The sequence below is a fragment of the Triticum aestivum genome, chromosome 1B (genome assembly GCF_018294505.1).
Source record: "Triticum aestivum cultivar Chinese Spring chromosome 1B, IWGSC CS RefSeq v2.1, whole genome shotgun sequence".
Lineage (NCBI taxonomy): Eukaryota > Viridiplantae > Streptophyta > Magnoliopsida > Poales > Poaceae > Triticum > Triticum aestivum.
In genome coordinates this window covers 249,474,513-249,482,599 of record NC_057795.1, presented here as the reverse complement: position 1 = coordinate 249,482,599, position 8,087 = coordinate 249,474,513, and positions in this window count along the sequence as shown.

Below are 8,087 nucleotides of genomic sequence, written 5' to 3'. Positions count from 1 at the left end.
TATACATACTGGACCAATTACTAGAGCTCGTGCACGCCAACTAAATTACCAGGTACTTTCGTTTCTTGGTAATGATTCTAATGTTCATGAGAATATGATGCTTCCTAAATTGGATACATTTGTTTTGCTTACAAATGAAGGGCCTAGCTTGGAGAAGGATGAACATTGGAGCAAGAACAAGCATGGAGATGATGGCGTGCGCAAGGGGAGCAAGAACGGAGTTACAAGTGATGATTTCAGGACTTTGAAGCCACCATAATGGGTGCATGAAGCCTTGGACGAAATATACAAGATGCCACTTCCTAAATTTCGTCTCGAGGCTATTTTAGGTGCTGCGTCACCTTATTATTGGGCCAGGCCCATGTAATTTCGAAATACATAAGTATAGGCTATTTTTAGAGTCCGTATGTGTGGGGAAACAAGAGATAGGGTTGATTTCGGACCCCTCCACCAAGGGCCACGAAATTCCCCCCTCTTCCTCCATATATACAGCCCTTAGGGCATCGTTTAGACTTTGGGTTTTGTTTAGATTAAAAGTTCGCCATAGCTGCAACTTCGCGTACTTCGTTTGTGTTCAACGACCAGACAAAGGCGTCACAGAACCCCATCTTGATCAATAAAGCTTTCATCTTATATTCGCAATATCCAGATTGCAATCTTAGTTTCTTGCCTTTTCTTCGTTTGCTCGCAGGAAACAGACCCTCGTGGTCAGGTTGATCGTGCTCCGGCGTGGTCCATAACCTCTCGGAGTTGGTTTAGCGATTGCTAAGGCGCGACGTCCTCGCACGCTCGTAGTCGGATCGTCAAAGTCGACTTCCACCAAAGCGAAATCCACCATCTCATCGAAAGACGGGACACCTTTGCCTCTATCAAAAAGGGTCAGCAATAATCAATTCAGAGATGCAAAGTTGAAGAAACGCTCAAAGACGGTACTGTGCTGGTCCTAGGCTAGACCGTGCTAGAGACGCGAGCCTAGAACACTAACAAAATCACGGCACTGCAGGTAAACAAGGGAAAAGCACACTCTGGAATTTTTTTCACTCTTTTTTTTTGCGCTGCTCTTTTTTTTTCCGAAAAATCACTATAATGGCGAGTGTCTCAAAACTCTTCCGAGGTCAAACTGACAGGATGGGCACGGAATTTTTTCGACCAATTTTTTTTCCGACTGTCCGGACCCAAAAACTGGAAACGGGTCAAAAAAAATCTTTCTATAACGGCGACTGTCTCAATACGCTTAGAAACACCTAAAAATAGGATAGCCAGAAATTTTTTCGACAAGTGCATTTTCGGAAAATTTTGGGCCTAAACGGAGGGTGGTTTCCGGACTCTTTTTTTTTCGAAACCTACTCCGGCAAGGAAACACGAATCGGAAACTAGATGAATCTCGAAAACAAACCTAATATGCAAGGAACTCGGATTGGTGGTGGATATATGGTGGTGGTATATGGCAGCGGTGGTGGTAGCAGTGGTAGTATATGGATATGGATCGGTGGTGGTATATGGAGACGGATTGGTGGTGGTATATGGATACAAATTCGGAGCGGTGGTGGTAGGTGGCAGGGGCGATGATGATGGTGCGGTGGCGGCGTGACAACTTATGACCAGAACTCGAAACTCTAAAAGACTAGACGCTAAGACCAGCAACTAGACACGATGATGCAACCGCAAATTCAACAAAGCAAAACCCTAAAAAGATTATGCAAAGGCTCAGATTGGTTCGGATATGATGAACTAACCCTAATTTTATTTTGTGGCTTTTTCGTGGACTATAGGTATGAAGAACAGACTCGATCTAAACTACGAAAAACTGTAAAATCTCACCGAGCAACCTGGAAATCTGATACCACTTGATAGAGGCAAAGGTGTCGTGTCTTTCGATGAGATGATGGATTTCGCTTTGGTGGAAGTAAACTTTGACAATCCGACTATGAACGTGCAAGGACGTCGCGCCTTAGCAATCGCTAAACCAACTTCGAGTTGTTATTGACCACGCCGGAGCACGATCAACCTGACCACGAGGGTCTGTTTCCTACGAGCAAACGAAGAACAAGCATGAAACTGAGATTGCAATCTGGATGTTGCGAATATAAGATGAAAGCTTTATTGATCAAGGTGGGGTTCTGTGACGCCTTTGTCTGGTCGTTGAACACAAACGAAGTACGCGAAGTTGCAGCTATGGCGAACTTTAATCTAAACAAAACCCAAAGTCTAAACGGTGCCCTAAGGGCTGTATATATGGAGGAAGAGAGGGGGAATTTCATGGCCCTTGGTGGAGGGATCCGAAATCAACCCTATCTCTTGTTTCCCCACACATACGGATTCTAAAAATAGCCTATACTAATGTATTTCGAAATTACATGGGCCTGGCCCAATAAAAAGGTGACGCAGCACCTATAATAGCCTCTGGACGAAATTTAGAAGTGGCATCTTGTATATTTCGTCCAAGGCTTCATGCACTCGTTATGGTGGCTCCAAAGACCTAAAATCATCACTCGTAACTCCGTTCTTGTTCCCCTTGTGCATGCCATCATCTCCATGCTTTCTCTTGCTCCAATGTTCATCCTTCTCCAAGCTAGGCCCTTCATTTGTAAGAAAAACAAATGTATCTAATTTAGGCAGCATCATATTCTCATGAACATTAGAATCATTACCAAGAAACGGAAGTACCTGGTAATTTAGTTGGCGTGCGCGAGCTCTAGTAATTGGTCCAGTATGTATAGCAACAGGGGCTGTGGGTGTAACAATGGTATTGATGTCCTCATCAGTTTCGTACCCTACCATAATCTCGACGTTTGTTCTCCGCTATTAGTGGCTTTGGAGTGACTCTTTGTTGCATGTTGAGGGATTGTTATATGATCTATCTATGTTATTATTGTTGAGAGAACTTGCGCTAGTGAAAGTATGAACCCTATGCCTTGTTTCCTATCATTGCAATACTGTTTACGCTCACTTTTATTATTAGTTACCTTGCTGTTTTTATATTTTCAGATTACAAATACCTATATCTACTATCCATATTGCACTTGTATCACAATCTCTTCGCCGAACTAGTGCACCTATACAATTTTCCATTGTATTGGGTGTGTTGGGGACACAAGAGACTCTTTGTTATTTGGTTGCAGGGTTGTTTGAGAGAGACCATCTTCATCCTACGCCTCCTACGGATTGATAAACCTTAGGTCATCCACTTGGGGGAAATTTGCTACTGTCCTACAAACCTATGCACTTGCAAGCCCAACAACGTCTACAAGAATAAGGTTGCGTAGTAGACATCATGCTCTTTTCTGGCGCCGTTGCCGGGTAGGTGAGTGCTTGAAGGTATATCTTTAGATCTTGCAATCGAATCTTTTTGTTTTTTTGTTTCATCACTAGTTTAGTTTATAAACGAAAACTACAAAAAATGGACTTGAGTTTGTCTCAGAAGCTTCGTCTTTTTAATATCTTTCATGAGTTTGATGGAAAGGAAAATTGTGCTCAAGTTCTAAGAAGAATGCTTTAAAATGCTTGGTACTAAATCTTTGAATGATGAGCATGATTGCAATGTTGTTAGTATAAACTCCTTGAATATCCATAGTACTAATGATGATTGCTCTAGTCATGATGAAAATATATCTTATGAGCATGTCAACTTTTGTGGAGTGCATGTTTGCATGAACACACCAAATAGAGAAGATATATATTGCAAGAGGCATAAGCATTTAGAAACTAAATGGTTGCAAGAAAGGCTAAATGTGAGTGCTGAAAATTTGAATTTCCTTTGCCATACTTGTAAACTTTGCAATGAACGTGGTCATTTACATCTCCTATGCAAATTGTTTCATGATCAAATCGTGTCCAAAAGTTGTGATGATTTGATCTCCGTTGCTCATTACAATGAACTTAGTTTGCTTTTGGGTTATGAAGAATTGAAACGTTTACTCAAGGACCTTCAAGAATTTGCCCATAAGAAATTTCTTGATATTGATCTAGAGAAGATTTTTTTTTGTATTGTGCGGTGAATTGCATTGAAAATCCTTATATTGCCAATTACCTAAAGAAAAGAAAGCAAATAGAAGATGATGAGAATACTAATGAAAGGGAAGAGACTTCCCAATATCCTCCTATTATTTCTTATGATGAATCAGGTAATGAGGAGGAGTTTTCTATTCAACCAATCTTGTCAATAAGGAGCTCAAAAAGGAAGGTTGAAACCACACATAATGTGAAGAAGAAAAAGAAAAGAAGGAGCAACAAAGGTAGAAAGGTATCCCTCCCAAATGATGCTGCTCCTACTACTCATTATGATGATGATAATTGCTATACTATTGGTGCTATCAATATTTTTAATGATGAGAGTGATTATGCTTATTATATGAAAGGGACCAAGCTTGGGGAAGCTATGTTTGATGAGGATGAAATATTTGAGAATATACTTGCTGGAATTAATGTTTGTCCCAAGCTTGGGGATGCTATGTTTAATGAAGATGATATTTTTAGCACCCCAAGTTTTGATATGCAAAGTTGTTATGATGATAGCATGCCTCCTAACTATGATGATTATATTGATGAAAGTGGGTTTGGAAGAGTGTCAACTTTAGGAAGCAGTTATCCCACTATTTGGAGGATGTTGAATCTTATTGTGATGAACATGAAAATGGATTTGGAAGAGTGTCAACTTTATTTAGTGATTCCACTATCTTGGGAGAGGTTTCAATCAATTATGATGAGAACGAAGTTGCTACTTATGATGATTATTGTGATGAAACTTATGCTGTAAAAAGTAGTGATGATTATATTTACAAATCTTGTCAAGATTATGATTACCCTTTTTCTGAACATTACTCTTTTAATGTGGAAACAATTTTTAGTGTTCAAGTCTTTTATGATACTTCCACTATTCCGAATGAGAAGAATTTTGCTTATGTGGAGAGTAGTAGATTTTCTATGCTTGTAGATCATGAAAAGAATGCTTTAGGTGCTGGTTATATTGTTGAATTCCTTCATGATGATACTGAAAATTATTATGAGGGAGGAACATATGCTTGTAGGAATTGCAATAATGTCAAGTTTCCTCTCTACGTGTTTAAAATTTTGAAGTTATGCTTGTTTTATGATAGAGGCAAAGGTGTCCCGTCATTCGATGAGATGGTGGATTTCACTTTGGTGGAAGTCGACTTTGACGATCCGACTACGAACGTGTGAGGACGTCGCGCCTTAGCAATCGCTAAACCAACTCCGAGAGGTTATTGACCACGCCGGAGCACGATCAACCTGACCACGAGGGTCTGTTTCCTGCGAGCAAATGAAGAACAAGCAAGAAACTGAGATTGCAATCTGGATATTGCGAATATAAGATGAAAGCTTTATTGATCAAGGTGGGGTTCTGTGACGCCTTTGTCTGGTCGTTGAACACAAACGAAGTACGCGAAGTTGCAGCTATGGCGAACTTTTAATCTAAACAAAACCCAAAGTCTAAACGATGCCCTAAGGGCTGTATATATGGAGGAAGAGGGGGGAATTTCGTGGCCCTTGGTGGAGGGGTCCGAAATCAACCCTATCTCTTGTTTCCCCACACATACGGACTCTAAAAATAGCCTATACTTATGTATTTCGAAATTACATGGGCCTGGCCCAATAATAAGGTGACGCAGCACCTAGAATAGCCTCGGGACGAAATTTATGAAGTGGCATCTTGTATATTTCGTCCAAGGCTTCATGCACCCATTATGGTGGCTTCAAAGTCCTGAAATCATCACTTGTAACTCCGTTCTTGTTTCCCTTGCGCATGCCATCATCTCCATGCTTGTTCTTGCTCCAATGTTCATCCTTCTCCAAGCTAGGCCCTTCATTTGTAAGCTAAACAAATGATAGAGGCAAAGGTGTCCCGTCTTTCGATGAGATGGTGGATTTCGCTTTGGTGGAAGTCGACTTTGACGATCCGACTACGAACGTGCGAGGACGTCGCGCCTTAGCAATCGCTAAACCAACTCCGAGAGGTTATTGACCACGCCGGAGCACGATCAACCTGACCACGAGGGTCTGTTTCCTGCGAGCAAACGAAGAACAAGCAAGAAACTAAGATTGCAATCTGGATATTGCGAATATAAGATGAAAGCTTTATTGATCAAGGTGGGGTTCTGTGACGCCTTTGTCTGGTCGTTGAACACAAACGAAGTACGCGAAGTTGCAGCTATGGCGAACTTTTAATCTAAACAAAACCCAAAGTCTAAACGATGCCCTAAGGGCTGTATATATGGAGGAAGAGGGGGGAATTTCGTGGCCCTTGGTGGAGGAGTCCGAAATCAACCCTATCTCTTGTTTCCCCACACATACGGACTCTAAAAATAGCCTATACTTATATATTTCGAAATTACATGGGCCTGGCCCAATAATAAGGTGACGCAGCACCTAAAATAGCCTCGGGACGAAATTTATGAAGTGGCATCTTGTATATTTCGTCCAAGGCTTCATGCACCCATTATGGTGGCTTCAAAGTCCTGAAATCATCACTTGTAACTCCGTTCTTGTTCCCCTTGCGCATGCCATCATCTCCATGCTTGTTCTTGCTCCAATGTTCATCCTTCTCCAAGCTAGGCCCTTCATTTGTAAGCAAAACAAATGTATCCAATTTAGGCAGCATCATATTCTCATGAACATTAGAATCATTACCAAGAAACGAAAGTACCTGGTAATTTAGTTGGCGTGCACGAGCTCTAGTAATTGGTCCAGTATGTATAGCAGCAGGGGCTGTGGGTGTAACAATTGTATTGATGTCCTCATCATCCTCCCCTTCTTGAAATGAAGTCGTCCTCGACGGAAGTTCATCTTCCTCACCCAAATAAGGTTTCAAATCTACAATGTTAAAAGTGGGACTAACCCCAAAATCTGCAGGCAGCTCAAGTTTATATGCATTATCATTTATTTTCTCTAACACCTTAAAGGGACCATCAGCACGTGGCATTAACTTTGATTTGCGCAAATCCGGAAATCTATCCTTATGCAAATGTAACCAAACAAGATCTCCAGGTGCAAACACAACATGTTTTCTACCCTTATCTCCAGCAAGTTTATATTTAGCATTCATGCGCTCAATGTTTTCCTTAGTTAACTCATGCATTTTTAAAATCAATTCAGCACGTTGTTTAGCATCAAAATTAACCTTCTCCGAAGATGGAAGAGGCAACAAATCAATAGGTGCACGAGGTAGGAAACCATACACAACTTCAAAAGGGCACATCTTAGTAGTAGAATGCAATGAACGATTATAAGCAAATTCAATATGAGGCAAGCATTCCTCCCACATTTTCTTATTATTCTTCAAAACAGCCCTAAGCATAGTAGACAACGTTCTATTGACTACTTCAGTTTGTCCATCAGTTTAGGGGTGACAAGTAGTACTAAAAAGCAGTTTAGTCCCCAACTTAGCCCATAAACATCTCCAAAAGTGGCTAAGAAATTTAGTATCACGATCTGAAACAATAGTATTTGGCACACCATGCAAGCGAATAATTTCACGAAAGAACAAATCAGCAACATTAACAGCATCATCGCTTTTATGACATGGTATAAAGTGTGCCATTTTCGAGAATCTATCCACGACAACAAATATGCTATCCCTCCCCTTCTTTGTTCGAGGTAAACCTAAAACAAAGTCCATAGATATATCCTCCCAAGGAACACTAGGTACAGGCAAAGGCATATATAAACCATGAGGATTGAGGTGTGACTTAGCTTTTTGACATGTAGTGCAGCGAGCAATAAAACGCTCAACATCCCGTCTCATCTTTGGCCAAAAGAAATGTGTAGCAAGTACGTCCTCCGTCTTCTTCACGCCAAAGTGTCCCATTAATCCTCCTCCATGCGCCTCCTGCAACAACAAAAGACGAACGGAGCTAGCTGGAATGCATAGCTTGTTAGCACGAAACACAAATCCATCGTTAACAACAAACTTGTTCCACATTCTTCCTTCTTTACAATTATGCATTACATCTTTAAAATCAGCATCATGCACATATTGATCTTTGATGGTCTCTAAACCAAATATTTTGAAGTCAAGTTGTGAAAGCATAGTATAGCGACGAGACAATGCATCAGCAATAACATTTTCT